The sequence below is a fragment of the Condylura cristata genome, unplaced genomic scaffold (genome assembly GCF_000260355.1).
Source record: "Condylura cristata isolate star-nosed mole 26May11 unplaced genomic scaffold, ConCri1.0 scaffold00010, whole genome shotgun sequence".
Lineage (NCBI taxonomy): Eukaryota > Metazoa > Chordata > Mammalia > Eulipotyphla > Talpidae > Condylura > Condylura cristata.
This window is the reverse complement of record NW_004567111.1, coordinates 32,045,480-32,067,022: the sequence shown is the minus strand read 5'-3', so window position 1 is coordinate 32,067,022 and position 21,543 is coordinate 32,045,480.

The window sequence follows — 21,543 nt, the reverse complement described above, 5'->3', positions numbered from 1 at the left end:
TTTTTTTTTTTAATGTAGTCATCCTCCAGTGGGCATTTCAGTTGTTTCCATGTGTTGGTTACTGTGAATCGTGCTGTGATGAACAGAGGGGTGATTATATCTTTTTGAATTAGTGTTTTCATAGTCTTCAGCAAAATACCAAAAAGGAGAATTGCTGATCATATAATAGTTTTTTTTTAGTGTGGAATATTTTAATGGTTTTATGCCACATGGCTCCAATATACATTCCCACTAACAATATACAAGAATTTCTGTCTGTCTGCATGCTCAAAACTTTTTGCTTCCAGTCTTGTTTGAAATAGAGGGCATTCTCACAGATGAATGATTTCTTTTTTAAATACTGGTTTTATATTTTGAATTGCACACCTGAGCAAAACTTAGAACATATGGATTAAAATTCAAGTGTATGTATTAGTGTTAAATGTAAAGTTTGGGCCCTCTCTGGTGGTGCAGCTGATTGAAGTGTAACATTACAAAGCTAGCGGAAGTAGTTTCAGCATCTGTTCAACCCTGGCCATGGGGGTGACCCACATGGCAGAGCCGGCCTCTCTTAGGACTCATACAGGAGCTTTGAAGACATTATACTAAGTGAAAAAGCCAGACTCAAAAAAAGACAAATGTAGCTTGAGTTCTCTTACAAAGAGAATCTAGAATAGTCAAATTCAAAGAGAGAGACAAGAATGGCTGCTTACAGGAACTGGAAAGAGGGGGCAATGGGAGCTACTGTTTGAAGAGTATAGAGTTCAGGAAAATAGGAAGAAATGTTGAAGTTTTGGAGATGGTTGGTAGTGAAAGTTGTAAAACATGAATGTGCTTAATAACAGAATCAAAAATGACTATGATGTTAAATTTCATGTTACATGCATTTCACCACAATAAAAGTCTATTAAAATAGTTACAGATTGGGCTCTCCCTGCAACGGGTTAGGACGGCAGCACTGCAAGCCAGCCACTGCTGCCTGAGTGCAGGTTTGATCCCGGACCCTGGAGGTGATCCACATGGCGTGACAGACCTCTCCTAGCCCGCCTGCTATTCCGGTCAGCAGTGTACTTCGTCAATCTTCCAGTTCTGCTTCCTGTCTCTGGTGAAGCCACTCACTGCCCCTGCGCCTCTGGCTTGTACCCCAGTTCTGTATGAATAAATAACTAAATCTTAAAAAAATAATAAAATAAAATAGTTTAGATAAAAAGCAATCTATTTTTTGCATGTGAAATTTTAAAAATTAATATTCTAAATGGACTATTTTAAAATTGAAAATAAATTATCATTATTTTTAATTCCCTTGAAAGTTCTTTTAATGGAAAGGAAACTTAATGGAAATATCCTATTCACTATTTAACTGTGTGGGATGAATAAAATTATAAATGGATTTACACATACCAATTAAACTGTTTTAATTAATATGGCTTAGATTCTAAACTATATTGCTTGTACTTTCTTATTTTTGATTCAGATAAACAATACCCTTTAGGAAATACTAAATTATTCAGAAAATTCTGATGAAGAAAATATTTTATTTAGAATGCTAACTGTATTAAACAAGGTGTAAAATTAAGAATCATATTCATCTAGCATGAAATTAATTTCCCTTTCTTCAGCTTGCATGTCAGTCCATTTGTGTAACATTTTTCCTTAAAGGTGACTAATATAATGAAAAGTTTTATTTTCCCATATCATAATTATATGATATCTTTGCAAACTTTTTTTTTTAAAGATTTATTTATTTATGCATACAGAACTGGAGTACAGGACAGAGGTGCAGGGGTGGTGAGAGAATTCACCAGAGACAGAGTGGGGAGCAGAACAGGCTGACTGTTGAAATACACTGCTGAGGGGAGCAGCGGTCAGGAGAGGTCTGCCAGGCCATAATGGATCACCTGGGGTGGGGGGCACTGGAGGGGCTAGGTGGGAACAGGGTGGTGAGGAGGGGTGGGGGGGCAGGAGGCGATCGAAGTGTCTTTAGCTTCTTAGTGAGGTGCTTTAGCCCACTGTGCCACCAGGGAGGGCCTGAAAACGGTTTTTTAAAACTTTTCGTTTACTTGGAATAATACTGATCAGGAACAAAATAATATATCTTCACTTAAGGTATTACCATTCTTTCCAATTCAGAGACTCTCAGGTTTCTGAAAAATTTTGAAAGGGCCACAGGGTACCGAGTAGAGAGGGAGGAATAAGAGTTCTAGCTATCCATGGTTCACAAGTGTAAACCCATCAATCTGAAGATTGCTGACTTTGAAACTGATACAAAGACACTGAGCTTGTATAAATGATAAACGGGCGTGATGATAATTGTCTTCTACCCTCGTATTTAAGTTTAATACATGATTTGCCTCTGTGAGGCATGACTTCATAGATTTAAGTTAAAACGAACATACGCACTTCATTTTTTTATCCTCAAATTATATGGTGTTTTTATTTTAAAGATTTGATAACTACAAATATTAGGCTGATTTCATTTATTACCTTAAACATTATTATTGTCTTGCCATTTGGCAAACTCATTGTACTGGAGAACAAAGTTGTAATTGAGATTTATTGTCTTGTTTTCTTTGTGAGAGAACAACTGTTATTGTGTGTGTTCAGAAAGAGATGCAGACTTAGCACAGATCACCCATTTCTATTCATGGTACCATTTGTTGAAATAACTGCTTCTCTGTTCATTGTTGATTGTATTGAGATCATCAGGACTTACTTATTCTAAAGTGCTACTGTTGTGTCTGTAAAGTTGATATTGTATGTAGTGGTTCTGCAAATGCCCGAGGAAGCAAATTTGACCCTAGCCAGAAACCTTTTCTTTGTAGAATTTAGCTTCATTACCAAGCTCATTTGTACACAATTGGTGGTTATTTTTGGATGATTATATAGATCTGGAGTGGTAATATTCTTCACTAGAAAAAAAGTCTTCAAGTAGGGTTTACAATCAGATTTTTGTTTTTTTAATGTTTTGGATATTTAGTCAATACTTGTGCATTTTTTGAATACTAATTATTTATATTAATGGGACAATGCAAGCTATTGTGGCTGTAGAAAACTTGATGCAGACAGCCACACTGCTATTTAGGAGGAAATGCTCCCAGTATTCTAATAAAACCTGCAGGCTGTTAGGAAGGTGAAGCAATAGGCACTAACATCAAAAGGCATTATTTAAAAGACCTAGCAAGTAATGTCATAAATTAAGAATTTTACATATAATAATTTTCTCCCATTTTTCTCTTAGATAAAATTATTACTGTTACTCCTTATTCCATCTCTCTTTCTTACCGTATCTATAAATTGGCCAGTTTTGTATGTCTTTATGTAAGTATACTTTAAGCATCGCCTACTTTTCCTGATGTTATTCTAATATATAAAGCATTTAGTACTTAGATAATTTTATTTATCAAAGGGCGGGTCAGGAGAGGTCTGCTGCTCCATGTGGATCATCTCCCCTGAAGGACCGAACTCTCACTGAAGTGGATGAGGCTCCCTACCAGGGAGGGTCCTGCTTCTAAAGAATTTTCCCTCAATCCATTCTTTATTCTGAAGCATTGGCATTATTTTAGAATTACACACACACACACACACACATGTGCATGTGTATATACAAACATATACATATATATGTATGTGTGTAATTCTAACCAGGCAAGGGGACCTGAGTCCTTGACTGTAATTCTCTATAGATGACTATAGAGCCTGAATTATGAGCCCAATTTAGTATTGATGTTGATTTTTGGACTTGTTGGGTTTGGAAAGGGGATCATTGCGTTAACTCCATTAAAAATTTCACCGGGGTGTTTACTCCCCTTTCACCAATGCTGACAAGTTCCCAGGTGAGTTTCTCCATGACACACAGACATTAGTTATAACCACAAAGGCCAGTTTATTATAAAAGGCAGAGGAGAATAAAGGAGACTTGCATAGACACAAAGGGGCAGGAAGGGCTGCCTGAAAGGGACAGGTTTTCCAAGAGAGAGGTCTGCATGGTCCAGGCAAGCAGCCTTGAGGAGAGCTGCCTCTGCTGAGGGACCGCAATGCAGAAAAGCCTGGCAGACAACAGGTCATAGGCAGGCAGGAGGCTGCTGTCCTGCAGAGGGACAGAGAGCTGTTGCAATGGAGCACCAGCAGGACAGCAGCCCCCGCCAGTGCAGAGATTGCACAGAGGTGGCCTTTCTTCTCCTTAGGAGGTGCTCCCTCCCTCCCTCCTTCATGGAGTGGTTTTATGTGTTGCTAACTCTGAATAAACTAGGTAGAATTGAAAGGGACCAGATTTGACAATGGCCCTCAATCTCCATATCTTCACCTTCCGGCCTGCTCTCCTGACACACCCTATAGCAGTCTGATACCAGGGGTGTGCTTTAAGATCTAGGGATTGGTGCCTTAGGGTCTTAGTTCCCAAAGCTGGCAACTAAGGGTTAATGGCTGTCAAACCTTCTACCCCACCTCCAGCTCTTGGCATTGTGTGAGTCAGGTTTCTGGTCTTGAGGCTCCTTTCCAGTTTTTTTGTTCTTATCCTCCATCTGTATAGGGAATTCAGCTTTGTCTTGAGGCCTATTAGATGAAGCTTTTTTAAAACTGTTCATTGTAGGACTTGAAAATTAAAAGCAGTTTGTTAAGTAGGAGCTGGACCTTTACAATAGTATTGATAGTAATAACAGCATAAACATATATATTACTGGCCGTCCCTGGTGGCACAGCAGGTTAAGGCACTGCACTAAGAAGCTAAAGACAGTTCCGCATGAGTTCTATCCCCGCCTGCCCTGGAGGTGACCACATGGTGTGGCAGACCTCTCCTGACCCGCCCGCTGCTCCCCTCAGCAGTGTACTTCCTTGATCTGCCTGTTCTGTTCCCCTCTCTGTCTCTAGTGAAGCCTCTCGCCGCCCCTGAGCCTCTGGCCTGTACCCCAGTTCTGTATGCACAAATAAATAAATTAAAAAAAACAAACAAAAAGAAAAACAAAAAATATATATACATTACTCAGGGTGGTCCCCGGGTAAGGGGAGGGTCCCTGTTCCCTGCTCCACCCAAAAGAGGGTGGAGTTGAGCTTGGAGGAGAATCCAGAGAGGAGAAGCTGGACTGGAGACTGGAGAAGGAAGGAAGCAGGACAGAGAGTAGTGTGGGGACCCATAGGAAGCACATGGAGCAGAGACTTGTTGAGAAGCTGAACTTGGTTTTTGGTCCTGGACTGGTTGAAACAGATGTGGGTGAGAGACTCTCAGGAGGTTCATTATGGCAGTGTTTATCTTGATTTTGATTTTGCTTCTTTCCTCCTATCACTGGAGGTGCTTTGAACTTGGGACAAGCTTTTGGGCCTTGCTCCAGGCCAATCCTCTTTGGGTGGACTTTTACCCAAAAGGAAATGGATAACTCTGGGTGCCTGATTTAGAAATTATATTTTTTCTTTTCTGTATCGCACACTAATTTGTTAAATTTCCTTTCCATTAAAGGTCTATATGTTTTTGTCTTGATGCAGTGGATGGCAAAACCTATTTAGAGCAGGCAGTTTTGGGTTGTGTTAAGAACATAGGTTGTAAATAATTTGTTTTGTGGTTAGTTGGAGCATATGATGTAAAGAACCTTTACTTTTTTAAAGATTTATTTATTATTTATGCATACAGATCTGGGGTACAAACCAGAGGTGCAGAGGCAGTGAGAGGCTTCACCAGAGACAGAGTGGGGAGCAGAACAGTCAGACTGACACAAGTACACTGCTGAGGGGAGCAGTGGGCGGGTCAGGAGAGGTCTGCCATGTGGATCACTTCTAGGGGAGGGATGGAACTTGCACTGAAGCAGCTGCCTCTAGCTTGCATTGCTGCATCCTAACCATTTGCAGCATGAGTCAGGGTCCCTGAAGTTGCCTTGAATAGTCATCACTCAATAAAATTTTTTGAGTAAAGTTAAAGATGAATAAAACAGAAAGAACTTTATAAAATAAAATGTATTATCTTCAATACATTATATATATTCTATATAAGAAAACTAATACAACATAAATATAAAAATATATAATAAAATTTGAAAGCCATGATTTTGTATTTTGTATAAGGTTCATCTAGTAAACTGACCGCTGATATGATCCTTTAAATTTTTTCCTGCTACAGACTTCATTGCCCTGATAGGCATACAAAAAGAACTTGCATGTGAACTTTTTCTTTGGTTAGCCAAGAAAATCACCAAATGACTCTATTTAATAAAATATCAAAGTCTGTATTTTCTTAATCATAGGATATAAGGTCAGTTACTCAGTAATTTTATACTGATAGCCTTATCTTCTGTTTGTTGATGGCAATTGAAATCTTAACTCCTAATCACATACATCTCTCATGAAGCAATCCAGATTTCCCAGCCAGTCCTAGCTAGATACATTTTCAGCAAGTCTGTACTGCTTATTGAATAATCAATTTTAACCTCTATTCAGACTGACTTGTGACTATTGCTGGATTCAGTGAATGGCAGCTCTATATTTTTGTGAAAAGTTGTAAAGTGTAGACATTAAATGTTTTGCAAGAGACTGCAAACCTATATGACAATTACCTCCAAATTCACCATTTTATGACATCTCTGTTTTTATCGGTATCTGGAAAATGGTTGCTTGACAATGAGAAGAGTTGATCTATAAAATTTCCCCTTACCTATAGGATTAGTTTACAAATAATACCGAGTTCTTATTGTAACCTTTTACCTTCGGTATTAGATGAACTAAATCTTGATTTTCTTTTCTTTCTTTTTATTGATGTAGCATTAGTTTATAACACTGAATACCCCTGGAGTATATTTTCTCACTTTAGCAGCTGTATAGCAGCTGCATATATCTCACCAAGGAAATCTGCTAATGTTAGTCACCAAGTTCCACTGACTGAAGTCCCCTCTATCCACTTCCTTTCCCTTGAGTGTCAAACACCATTCCATTTGGTCCTCAGAGACTGAAATGACTGTTTTTGTGTGTTTGTTTTTTTCTTCATTCTCCAAATTAATGAAACCTTATGATGTTTTTCTCCTGTTGACTTATTTCACTTAACATAATCCCCTTAAGGTCCACTCAAGTTGTCACAACTAGCAGGATTTCTTTTTCTTCTAAATGACTGAGAAGCATTCTGTTATGTATATATATCACATCTTTCTCCATTCATCAATTTACACAGCTTTAAAAGTAGATAGGTGGATAGCAGTTTTACAATTTTTGGTATTGAAAACTATGTAGATAAAAGTAAATCATGTGTCAAAGAGGAATTAAGTCATACATTTAGTTTAGGAAATAAAGAGGATTTAGTAAAATCAATGTCATTAAAATATGTAAGTTCTAAGGTGCAAAATAGTTACATATGACAAAATAAGGAAACTTTAACGTAATATTTGTATTATATGCTTTTCTCACTTCTGTTAGTCTTTAATACTTCATTTTTTTTTAAATTACTCCTCAATCATACCTTTGCATGAGCCCAGTTTTATACTTACACATCCTTTCCCTTTTATACTTTTATCTTGAAAAAAGGAAAACCTATCAGGGATCCTTAGCTGAGAAAATACCTGGCTATTCATTATTGTGGTAACAGACAAACATAGTAGTAGAACACCAGTCTCAGCTGTACCACAGAAAACACAAACTCAAATTCTAGCTCATAGGGCCCTTTCAGTATTTAGTAACATGTATCCTATATTACCTTGATGCACTGTAGGTCTGTTTCTACCATTACATGTATATCTGGCATCCAGAGTAGTAGCCTACTCATAAAACTACACCTAGAATAGATTTCCAGAATATTCATCTTTTTGTTTCCCTTGCCCTGAGCATTGCCTTGGGCTACAACTTAGAGTCTATAGCAATTAAATGCCAGTTCTTCATTGCATAAACTACACGCATAGCATTTTGAGCATTTCTGTTGACTTTAGAAGAAAGTAAAATGGAAACATGTGAGATTATGTAAATACACTTATTAATAATTATTTTGGTAGGAAACTGGGAAAGATTTTATGAGAAAAATTTCAAAAACTAATGTAAAATTCTGTTAAATTCATGATATTTAGTATTAAACCAGTTAGATTTATTACTAGATGAAATTTATGAATATTAAAACATGAAGACTAAGATAATTTAAGAATAGATTAAACAATAGATACTAGATAAAACAATAATATTCTTGTTTTAACAAAGTATCTGTTTCATTGTGGAATCATACAACTACAAAAATCATATTACATTTTTTTGTACTAGTTTGCAGATATGAAAAGTTTCTAACAGTTGATACTTGAAAATGTTGAGAGAAAAGAGTAATAATTGATAAAAATCTGAAAAATTTATAATCAACTTGATACAGCAAATGGGCTCTCAGATAAGCATTTGCGGATTTGCCTTCTTTGACAAATTTATGACAGAATTGGTTTTCCCAGAGCTCTTAATTGATTGTGAGTTTGTTCTCCTTGCAGTTCCTCTTCCTTGACAGGTTTAGGGTCAAGGAAAGGGACCCCAAACAAAAGCAAATGGTGGGAAAGCTTGCTGACTCCGACTTCTCTTCCTCCCTGTGCTGCCCCTTCCCCCTCCCCATTACTCTTGCTGATTCCCCATTTTTGTTTGTCTTTGTGTAAATAAAGGCTGGTGCCCACTGGTACCCATCCCAGCACTAATTTTTACTCCCTCCCCTTTGCGGACACTTGCCCACCTCCCCTTTTCTTTGTTGAACATTGTATAAATAGCCCTGTAACCTGCCAAAGAGCAGGACAGTGGTCTTTCGGACATGAGTCGGGTGCCCTCCTCATTTGTGGACAAATAAAACCACTTTCCTTTTCAAACTCTGTTTCCTTTTATTGGCTGAGGGAAACTGAGACTGGTGTTCAGTAACAAACTCACAAAAACTTAGAAAATAGTGATGAAGAAGCAACTGTTTTTATAAAATCTGGGAGCATTGTGATGTATCAATATATATTTAAACAGCAATTTTTATTTACCAGTTAACTAACGTACCAGTATCAGTGGGTTATATATTTTTAAGAAATGATATCCAACCATATCTTTATCTCTAAAAGTTCCCCCCCCATTCAATATTGATACCCTTTAGATAGGGAACTAAACTAGTTAGTACTATTCAATTTAAACTTTTATATTTAATTTGAAACTTTACATATGTATATAAGTATATAGTTGAAATATATGTGTGAAGTATATGTATTTCTGTAATGACATGAATAAACTTACAATTAATAAATATAAGGAGATCTCACACTTCATAAATTATCAATTATTGACATAGAAACAGGAGAAAGATGCAATGAGACTTTGATTTTCAAATAAAACTTTATAACTTTGAATTGTATACCAAAATTATAAAGTTATTTCCATGTTTTCAGAAGCATCTTAAATAAAAATGAAAAAGAAAAATATATTCATTGTGCTAATTTCTATTCAAAATTTAATGAAGAACATTTTTCTATTTCTATGACCTTTATTACTAATGGTTGTGAAGAGCACCAAAATCATATTGTCATAGGAGCCCTTTATCCTAATACCTGATTATCTGCATAAGTGGTAATAATATATAATACTCAATGACACTTTGGAAGTTTACAAAGCTATATTAATTTGTCCCTATTTTTTTTCTTGGATTATTCAGACAGTCTAAAACATTAGTATGTAAGCCTCATAGAAAAGAAATTAAAGATATTTTTTTGTTATGGTTACTTTTATACTTCTTTTTTTAATAAAATCTTGCTATGACACTTTGATGATATAAGATTTCTATGCAACAAAGAAAAAAATTTGGACTCAGGATGAAGATTAAAATAGAAGCTTGAATTCAGTTTTCTTTAGTACACTCATATAAATAAAGTCAGGTCCAGTATAATTTGTGAGTTTATTGATCATTAATTTATCTGGCATTTATTTCTAGTTGATTTGCTCCCACTTCTTTTTCTAATTTTCTTTTGAATCACTTGTTTTAGCAGTTGTCTTTCACATTTATCTACTGCACTTTCTGATTATTTTTACAACTTGTTAAGGTATTCTGTTTGTCTTGTATTTTTCATGTTTTTGGTTTTCCTCGCTTCATAAAACAGTGAATTTCCTGAGAAGATTTACTGGTGTTTGTGTATACTGAACTCTGTGTGTGGGGGAAATATTTATATTTATATGTTTAAGAAGTAGTAGTAACAGTTCAATAATTGCTAAGCAACATAAGTATGACACTCCTCTTTACTTTTTTTTATAACATTTAAGATGATAACTGTTGAAGAATGTGACATCAAATGTTATCTTGGTTAAAATAACCCTGTTATTCATCAACATATACTTAAACATTTTTATTGATAAAGTGTTTCTGTTCTCAAACAATTGTATAGGAAATAGTTATCATAATAACCATGCTAAGATTGTGGGGTTAGAAATAATATCTATGTTTAATAGAAAAGAAAATCACATCAGTAAAAAGCTTTTCTATGAATATCTGAGTAACTTAATGACAAAGTTTGTATTAAAATATTCATCTCTACTTTCTAAAAGCTCTGGTATGATTGTAATGCTTTACAGATGCATTGTTAAGGCATTAATCAACAAAAAAATGTTAAGTTTGAAAAGCATTTCAGAAATGTACATGATTTAATTTTGTTTAGAGAGTAGTTGAGAGCATTTTCAGGAGAGAAAATCCCTTTAAAAATCCATAGGATTAATAAAATATTAAATAAAAGGAAGTACAAAATTTTCCAGCTATTTGTGCAAAATGACCAATCACCAAATATACCATTAAATATAATTAATGCTAAATTGAGTGAACACCCAGTTCTTAAGTAAATTTCTTTTGAGATTTATTTATTGATGTATACAGAACTGGGGTACAGGTCAGAGGTGATGGTGTGGTGAGGGGATTCACCAGAAACAGAGTGGGGAGCAGAACAGGCAGATGAAGGAAGTACACTGCTGAGGGGAGCAGCAGGCGGTCAGGAGGGGTCTGCCATGCCACGTGAGTCACCTCTGAGGTGGGGATTGAACTCACACCAAAGTGGCTGCGGCCAGCTTGGCAGTGCTGCGCTTTCACCTGCTTCACCACCAAGGAGGGCCCACCATCAATATCCTTAAACATCACTTAATATACTGAATATATTAATAAACTCAAACGAATTTGGATCCAAATTTTTAACAGAGATAGAATGTTCAAATTTCCCACTTGGTTCTATTATTTTCTCTGTCAAATTTTCTTCTTTTCATCAATTATTTGCTGGTTTTCTCTTAGTATGCTACATTCCTGAGTATAGACACCTTAACTGCTTTTATATTCCTTTTCTGATCATTTCAATGTCAGCTGCACCATGGGAATGGCCTTTGCCATTTCTCTTGAGCATATAACACAATCTGCTTTGTGTGCATGTGGTTGTGTGCTGTGTGATTTCAGATTGCAGCCTAAATATCTTTGTGCATGGCTCAAGATTCTGTTACGATCCTGAAAAGACAGCTGTTAGCTATTATTTTATAAGGAATTAAAGTTTGGAATTAAATTGTATATTTTGTTTCTTCATGATATTTGACAGGTCAAATACTATTTCAACATTTTGGTTTGTTTTCTTTAGCTGCAAGCTGTTCTAAATTGGACCCTGGGGAAGTTTTAGTAATTATCTGGAGACTTCGGCAGTGTATGAACAGAGTTTGGGATTCTTTTGATGGGTTTCTTTCCTTTCCAGCATATTCTTCCTCATTGTCCAGTCTTAACCCCGGGCCAGCCAGGCAATGCGGTCTCGAGGTGTGGATTGTTCCGATTCCCTCCTTATATATCCCATAGTCCCCGCCTCTGTACTTTTTCACCCACTTTGTACACCCTCTGAGCATTTAGTCCTGCCAGCAAAAACATACTCCCTTGTTCTTTAAAAGCCCACAATGTTTCCTTCTAGTCCTTCAGTATCCTTGACTCTACAGCTCTCCACAGTCCAGTACTTTCCTATTCCCTGTTCTCTACTTCTTTAAACCAGAATTATCAGTTTTCCATTAGACATTGAATCAGTGACTTAAATGCTATGATCATACAGTTCTCAGGCTAAACTCATAAAATTAGAAAACCATGTGCACCTCTTCTTACAGTTCTCCACTTCTTGACATATTAAATGATTTCACCCCACTTTCCTGCCTTTCAAGTCATCTGCCCCATTCCCAGAGATTATCAATGTCAATAGTGGGAATTTGTTAGAAGTTTTCTCAAACTTCGTGAAAATAAATCTATTCACATTTCAATTTTAAATATCCAGTTGACAGTTATGTAATACCTTTTCTTTATTTTACAATGAAAGCTCTGTGTTTATAAGTATGATTAATATATATGCTAAAATAGAATATAAATGGTAAACCCAATTTCAAATTAAATCCAGTAACTATTTAAAAATATGAACTCTGTTGTAAAGTTTTTATTAATGTAAGAGTATTGAGGATGAATCTTTTTATTACAAACCAAATATATGTCTTAAGAGAATATATTTCAAAACCATTAAGAAAATCACATGTGAGGGCCTTCCTGGTGGTGTAATGAGTTAGATCTCAGCACTATAAAGCTATTTTCAGCCACTGAAGCTTAAGTTCGATCCCTAGCCTGGGAGATGACTGATACGGTGCATCAGACCTCTCCTGTCCTGCCTGCTGCTCCACTCAGCAGTGTGCTTTAGTCAATCTGCTTCTGCTATCCACTCTGCTTTGATGAATCTTCTCATCTTCTGCATCTCTGACCTGTACCCCAGTTCTTGTAAGCATAAATAAATAAATCTTTGAAAAAAAATCAAATGTGATAAAAGGAGACACACCCATTATGATGTATTGATTGCAGAGTTTATTGCCCTTCTTTTGCTAATTATTTCAGTTTACATTGGAGATTCATCCTTTTTCCATGATTCCGATGTGGTTTAGGGCAATAGAATTCTTGGGTCTATGTCTAACACATTCATCCCCTACCTCAAACATTCAGACATTTTATCTCTTATTATTGCAAACAACTTGAGGAATTGTTTGTTATCAACAATAACAAATGTGTGTGTGTGTGTTTTAAACAAGTTTTCTTAAATATTGAGAATTTATCTTCATTTAAAAAAATTATTATACACTGTTATTTGGTCACTTAAGCTTTGTGTACATCATCTTGTCTATTTACTCTGGTCCTTTCTCAGAAAAGAAACTTATTTAATTGCTATTGTAGCAATTAAATAGCAGTTGCTATTTAATATAGAAAAAAATATGTTCTCTTTTACACTTTCATTATATTAAATAAAATAGTACAACTTTGTGTTCTTTAAAATTCCTAGATTTTGGAATTCTTTCTTTACCATCTAATGCTTAAGAGGCACAGAGAATGAACAGCTGCTGAACTGATATTAAAATCATCAACTAAGGTAATTAACAGTTGGGATTTATTTTGATGCCATCAGATTTACTTAAGAAAATTTGATTAATTAATCATATATAAATGTTTATCTTATTAGTTAATGAACTAGGCATACAACACACACACACAAACAGAGGCATACACACACCCTCTACTATACACATACATACAGATTTCTAAATACTGACCATTCATATGAGTTTGCCTAGAACTGTCTTCTCAGAGCTGGTAAGTCAAAATCTCAGAGAAATCAAGGTGAATGTAATGTAAAAAACACACTTTTGTTTACACCACAGACTCTATGATGAGAGCAAACAAATATATTCACTTTCAGTAGAAACCAATATTTTAGAGATACAAGTTGAACAAGCAAACTAACATTAATATCTAAGGAATTACCTAGGGTCCTGCATAAACACATGCTGATAGCCAGGAATTACCTGTTGTTGTCAAGGTAACAAGTGTTATAAAAGTCTTACTGTTACAGGGTAGCCCAGAGTGGACTGGGCCGCCTGTCTGTGGGGCCTCACCTGCACGCTCACAATTCGGTTATACTGCAGTTACACACAAAAGGGTCAATAACAGGTTTATTTACAAAAAAGGAAGAGGAAACAACCCAGAGAAAGAGAACAGGATACAAAGTAAGTAGAATACCTTATGGCTAGGCTGACTGAACACACCAAGTCACTGAGGTCAGGAGAGCTGCTTTCTGAAAGAGAGAGCCAGAGAGCATGAGATGCAAGCGCCCCCTATATATCCCCCCAAATGTCCTACAATCCATTCCTGCTAGCTCCGTCCTTTGGTCCTCACAGTTTTCTCCCTGGTACTGCTGGGAGGTGTAGTTTCTAATCACTGGAGTATGGTGTACGGTACAGAAAGCTGGAGTAGGGGTGGAGTCCATTAGATTCTGCAGAGTTCCTTTAGGACATCCTTCCACTTTTTTATTTCATACTACCATATCTATGGTGGCACAGATCACAGGGTGTAGTCTTCCTAGACAGTTTTCGTAACACTTCCAGTCTTTCTAAGGTTTCCAGCATATACAAAAGAAGCAGCAGTCACTAGCAGTGTTTATGAATGCCAAGGATGATGGTCATTACTATAAAATAGTCCATCATATAGGTGAAGAAAAAAAAAAAGTTCTGATATATGTATATCAAAATAATAGGAACAAGCAAAAATCTTCAAAAACTGGTTTAACTTCTGTAAAAACAAGTTCTCTCAACCTTGGTTCCAACTTAATCTAATAATGTATAATATATTTACAAATTCAAGCTAAAATTTAACCATATTTCTATTTTTGCATAAAAATCACAGAGTAGACTAACCAAAGAACAATTTTTAGATGGCATTGTTGGAACAGTCCATAGTATCAGAGCAAACAGTCGATGTCCAGTTGATGTAGGCTTCAGGAACAACATCAGTTCCAGCAGCTTTCACCTAGGGTCACCTCTTCTTGAGGTTACCAGGGCTCAATATTTTCCAATCCGGGTTGTCCAGGCCTTCAAATGGAGGCAAGCTTCCTCACCTTCGTTGGAGGTCCCTGGAACCCTATAAAAAAAGCAGCAGATGCTCATCTTCTTCGTTCAGCTCTGTTTGAAGTTTCCGTTAGGACATCCTTCCCCTTAACACTACTAACAGATTCTTCTAGATTACACTGCAGATAGTGTGCCTGCAATCACCGACTACTACCGTGAATGTCTTGATGTTACGCATAGGAGAGCTAATCAGTGTAACAGCTTTCTTGAAACAGTGCTAGTTATTAGGGAACTCAATAAAGTTGGGCAATTTCTGTAAGTGCTTTTTGGTCTCTGGTGAAGCTACAGGTCCAAAGCAGAAATTGAGTAAAACTTGTTGCTAAGTCATGAATTAAAAATTTAAAAGGACGCCCTCCCTGGTGTTGCAACGAGTTAGGATGCAGCACTGCAAGCTGTCCACAGACGCCTCAGTGCGGATGATCCCCAGCCAAATGGTGTGGCAGACCTCTCCTGACCCACCTGCTGCTCCCCTCAGGAGTATTCTTTGATCTTCCTGTTCTGCTCCCCACTCCATCTCTGGTGAAGCCTCTCAATGCCCCTGGACTCTGCCCAGTTCTATTTGCATAAATAAAATTAAAAAAAATAAAAAGGAGATCAAACAAACTAACAAAAAAATGATAGTACCTTTTAAGTTAAAATTCAGACGTTGATTTCAATTTTTCATATAACACATTAATCTCAATTGAATCAAACATTTATGGTAAGCAATAATTTTCAGGAGTCACATAAATATATTCATTGGAAAGATAACCTGCTAAGTTTTAGAATGTCTAAAACAAATTTAATAGGCCATCTACTGAGTTCATAATCCTTAACTTTTATATATGTGAAATGTTCTTTCCCATATATAATACTGTATTTCAGTAACTATGGTAATTGACAATTAGAGAGTGAAGACATTTTCACAAATGAAGAGAGATGGCACAAAAAAAATTTACATACAAATATTCAAGAGAAAGAATGAGATGTGAAATTACAATTGTGCATATTTTGGCATAGGTAAGTTAAAAGGAACACTCATTTTATGGCTGTGCATACTGCTAATTCAGGTTATTTCTAAGTCTCTGAGGGAGTAATTTAATCTCCAATTGTTATTATTTTAGTAAAGAATTTTTTGATCTCTAACTTGTTTTAAGTACCTTATAAGTGGACAAGGACAGGAATACATTGTTAGAAAAGCACAAGAACTTAGATCTCAGCAGCAGTAGATTACAGCACAAGCAAAAGCAAAGATTCCATTTGTATTATTTACAATTTAAATTCAAATACTGCTAGTATAACTTGTGGACTGAGTGGGAGAACTTATTTGCATATCATGGCAGCTCACTGCCAACCTGTGTCTGTGCAGAAGCTTCTCTTCATTTTTTCCTTTTCTGCTATAGGAAAAAAAGAAAAAATAACATATTTTCATCTCATATGTCCAACAATGGGTTAAAATTCAAATAACTCATAAAACTCAACAATAAAAAATAAAACAACCCAATTAAAAAATGGGCAGGGGATCTGAATAGATACTTTTCCAAACAAGGCATGCAGATGGCCAATAGGCACATAAAAAGATGTTCATCATCTCTATTAAAAGAGAAATGCAAATCAAAGCAACAATGTGATATCACCTCACAGCTGTGAGAGTGGCTATTATCCAAAAGGGAAGAAATAAGTGTTGAAGAGAGTGTGGAGAGAGGGGAACCCTGCACATTGTTGGTGGGGATGTAAATTGGTGCAGCCATTATGGAAAGCAGAATGGAGATTCCTCAATTAAAAAGAGAAATTCCATATGATCCAATTATCCCACATTTGAGCATTTACCCAAAAATAGAAAATCTCCAGTTTGAAGCAGTATATTCCATGTTCGGTGCAGAATTATTTACAAGAGCCAAGAGCTGCAAACAAAGCATCCACTGACGGGAATAGAAAAGATAGGCTATATGTGTTATAATGTAATGCTATGTGCTCTACAGAAACATGAAATACTAATATTTTGAACATGGATGGACCAACAGGTTACTATACTATGTTTAGTGAAATAAGCCAGATGGAGAAAGATAGGTACTATTAAAAAAGAAAAAAAAAAAAAAGGCCCTCCCTGGTGGCGCAATGGGTTAAAGCACAGCATTAAGAAGCTAAAGCCACTTCCACATGAGTTCCATTCCTGCCTGCCCAGGAGAAGATCCACATGGTGTGGCAAACCTCTCCTGACCCGCCCGCTGCTCCCCTCAGCAGTGTACTTCGTCGATCTGCCTGTTCTGCTCCCCACTCTGTCCCTGGTGAATCCTCTCACCCTCCGCATCTCTGGCCTGTACCCCAGTTCTGTATGAATAAATAAATAAATCTTTAAAAAAATAAAATAAATAAATAAATAAAAAGAAAAAAAAGAAAGAATGAAAGCTAAAAAAAAATTGTTAACTGAATAAAAATAACAAAAATTTTGGACTATTTGACTAGTGGAAGGAACGGAAAAGGCCTATAGTGATGGTAAAATCTGGAATTAGATATGTGGCTATGAACTTAATGCCGTGTTATATACAGACATTGATGCACACCCAAAACCTACATAATGTTATGTTACTTCCATTAAAAAATATAGGTCCACAAATACGCTAAACTCACTCCTTTCAAGTTGTGAAGATTTATTTTCTTCTTGAGTGGGGTCTGTGTTTAGTTGATTAGTTTGAGTGACCAGAATATAGCAGTGATGAGAAGGAATGTCAAGATTATGTGACAGAGTGCTCCACCTCTCACTTCACTTTCTCTTTATCCTCCATCCCCCACTGCCCTCACTATTCAATTTGAGTGAGGTCGCCTGCCATGTTTCAAAGATACTTGGGTAACCAACACAAGGACTGTAAGGCAAGGAACTGAATCTTGCTAGCAACAACAGCCAGCATGCATGTAAGCTGAGATGCAAATGTCCTGTAGCGCCTCAATCACCATATGAATGAGTTTGGGAAAATACATCCCCTCAGTTGATACTTGAGTTGCAGCAGAGATCAACCAGTGTTCACATACTTTGGAGGAACCCTCCTCCAGAGTCACATCTAGCTAAGCTTTTCCTATACTTCTCATCTACAGAATTTCTGAGATAAATGTTTATTGTTTTAAACAGTGAACTCAAACTATTTTTAATGATGTAATAGATAAATAATACTATAATATAAAATTTCAAGGCGAGTAAAATAGGAATCTCCTTGTATTTGCCAATTTCAAAATTTTTGTGGTTAAAATAACATGATTGGCAGAGCTAAACAATTTTTTTCTTAAAACTAGACTGTGGGGAAAAAAGCTATGGACTAAATGATAAGAATATAATAACAAAGAAACTACAACTTATTAACTTAATATATGGCACAGATCTAGTATTTTATCTAATATAAAGGTTTTGTGAAAGTGGATATATTTATGAATAATGCACAGATTTACATGAACATATATGGTAAATTTACTTAGGAAACCACTAACACTAACATTTTGTTGGTCCTATGATCACAAGAAATCAAGATTTTATAATAATAATTGTACACAAACACTGTATTTTATATTTTTATCCCCATACCAAATTTCCCTTTACAACTCAAGTAAATAAAAGTCTTTAATAGGATTATATAAAACATTTAATATATCCCTTTTTCTTAAGAAAACCTAAACATTTGATTAAAAGTTGGTAATATATTTTAGATTATTTAATTTCACTACAGTAAAAGGGTTAGATTTTTGAGGACATAAAAAATAAAAATGATCTTATAATAAAATTATTGATATGGAGTGAATGATAAGTAAAATTTACCTATTGATGCTGAAAGATTATTCAAGATGGAAGTGTAATTACTGCCTTAATTTATATTTCAAAGTTGATCTTTTGGGGAAAAAAAAAGCTCTTTTCTTTAAGCAGAATATATATAGTGTGTGTAGGGATGCTTATTATGCAGAACAGACAAACAGGCATACAAATTGCTTGTCTCACGATGGATTTGGATTGGAGATTTCTATTAAAAGGAAAAGAACATTTGTACCATTAGGGTCCTTGAAGCATTGTGGATGTTGATTTTTTGTTCATGAATCAAATCCTTCCTTCATCTATTCTTATATTCTTATGTGTCTGCTGTATCTTCCATTTTATGCTTTGTCAGTGCTACTGAATGTTGATGAGAACATGGTCGGTGTAAACATCCTCAGGCAATCATTTTCAGATGATAAAATTAAGATCTGAAAACTTAAGCTCTAGTTTTATGAGTGTAATTTGGGTCAGAATGCCCAGTTGCATATGGTAGCCATGTGATTCTGAGAATATTAGGCTAGAGTTATGCCAAATTTAATTAGTTCATTGGATAATAATCATAAAGAATGATAATGCAAAATTCAGAGAAAATTTTCAAGTGATTCTAGGAATTGTTTTTTGGGGGTAAAGTCACTGTTGTGATACTTTATTAGAAAAATAAAAAACTTAGGGTCCTCCCTGCTGGCACAACAGGTTAGGTCAGCACTGCAAGAGAGTGCCCACTGCAAGCTTGTACCCAGTTCTGTATGAATAAATATAAATAAATAAACAAATACACACAGAAGCCCTAGACATGTATAAGGAGGCTTTCCTGGCGACTCAATCTATCGGTAAGACTTTCATGTAGATAAAACTGTTCTTAAACACCACAGCAATCAGAAAAAGAACAATTTAAAAAGTAAAAAATAAAAAGTTTAAAAGAGAGAATGTAAATTGTTGTATTGACTGGAGTAACAATGAAAAATAAGCAATATTGGCCCTCCATAGGCTAGGCAGACCTCTCCTGACCTGCCTGCTGCTCCCCTCAGCAGTGTACTTCCATGATCTGGCTGTTCTGCTCTCCACCCAGTTTCTGGTGAATCCTCTCAATAACCCTGTACCTCTGGCCTATATCCCTGTTCTGTATGCATATGTAAAAACGAGAAAGATAAGGAGGTTTTTTTGTGACCAGGCTCGACTTGTCCAGCAGGGAAGAATTCCCTTTTGACCAAAAAGATAAGGAGGTTTTTCTGTGACCAGGCCCAACTTGTTCAGCAGGGAAGAATTCCTTTTTGACCAAAAGATAACTACCTCTTGGAAAAACAGCGACATCCGGTCGCCATCCTAAAAACCATTGTAACTTCCTCGTTCCATGCCTCTGAAAGTACCCCCTCCCTTCCCTAAAATACTGTTTAAAAACTGCTCACTGTAGTAGCTCGGGGCTCTTGGCCTTCCCCTCACCTCGAGCCCGCTCGCGAGTGTATTAAATTCTTTTCATTTTTCTGCAGTTCTGAGTTTTTGAGAATTTGTCGGTCTGTCGTCGGTTCTAACTCTTTTCACATAAATAAATAAATCTTAAAAAAATAAAAATAAGCATTATTGATAGCAGATCAGATAAAAATTTGACATTGCTCTTAGTTAAGTATAGATTTTTACAACGCCACCAATTGAATTTTTTCAGAATTAAAAAAGTTAATGATATTTCTCTTGATCAAATTGTTTAAGGGATCAAATTATGTAACTTATATAAAAATTCTAAATTCTAAGTGACAATTATTAACCCAGATGTTAGGCAAAGTCATTCAGTCCAATAATAATATTTTATTTTAAAATTGTAATTAAAGTTTTATAGGCACGTGTCTGGTGAATCCTCTCACCCTCCGCACCTCTGTCTTGTACCCCAGTTTTATATGCATAAATAAATAAATCTTTAAAAAAAATTACAGAATGCTCACCTCACCTTGCCATTTACCAACTTTACGAGGCATACAAGAAATGCGGTACAGACCAGGGGTAAGGGGTGGTGAGAGGATTCACCAAGGACAGAGTAGGGATAGAACTGGCAAAATGTAATAAAATACACTGCTGAGTGGAACAGCTAGCACAACTGGAGAGGTCTGCTGCTGGGTGGAAGTCACGCTGCAATGGCACAGACAGCACTATCCTGCTAGTCTGGACCCCTTTGCCACCAGGGAGGGCCCCACCTTTCATCAACTTTAAATTATCTTTTGACCTCTTTATCATGAATAGATTACACACCTTGCATGGTAAATTCTCTGAAACTGAAACTATTTCCTCTCCACTTTTGCAAGGTTGTTTTAATCATATTTGCTAGTTAAATCTACAATCCTTTTACATAATTACAGTTCTGTTAGATTAAAAAAAACTGCCATCATTTTCTCTTAAATGTTTATTTTTTGTGTTAATAATTCCCTTGCATGACTTTACTAGTTTTATTTGTTAAATTTACATTACGAATTCAGCTATTTCACCAAAAAGCTGAACATCCAGAGATATTTTCAAACTGTTTAATTGTATAAATTCCATTTTCTTCCCAGAATCCTCCCTCTCAGAACCTTATTCTATCTCTTTAATTTGAACTTTCTAGTATGGTGTATTGCTAATGCCCCAAGACTGCCCATTTATTTTGGGGATTTCTTTTTATACACTCCTCTTTAGAACCTTTGTTTTGGGGACATTTGTGTTAACTTTCCCAGGTTAACCCACTGGTAGGTGCAGCAGCAGCCTCCATTTGATTTCAAGAAAAAGCACAAGGGAGCTTGAGTTCCTAATACCCTCTTAGATGTAAAAATTCTTCATTTTAGATATGCATCTGGTTAATAGTTTGATAAGTATAGTGTCGGAGACCAGCTCCAACTATTGAGGTGTCTGGAAGCAGGACAGGCAGGACCCTAAGGTGGGAAGGTGTA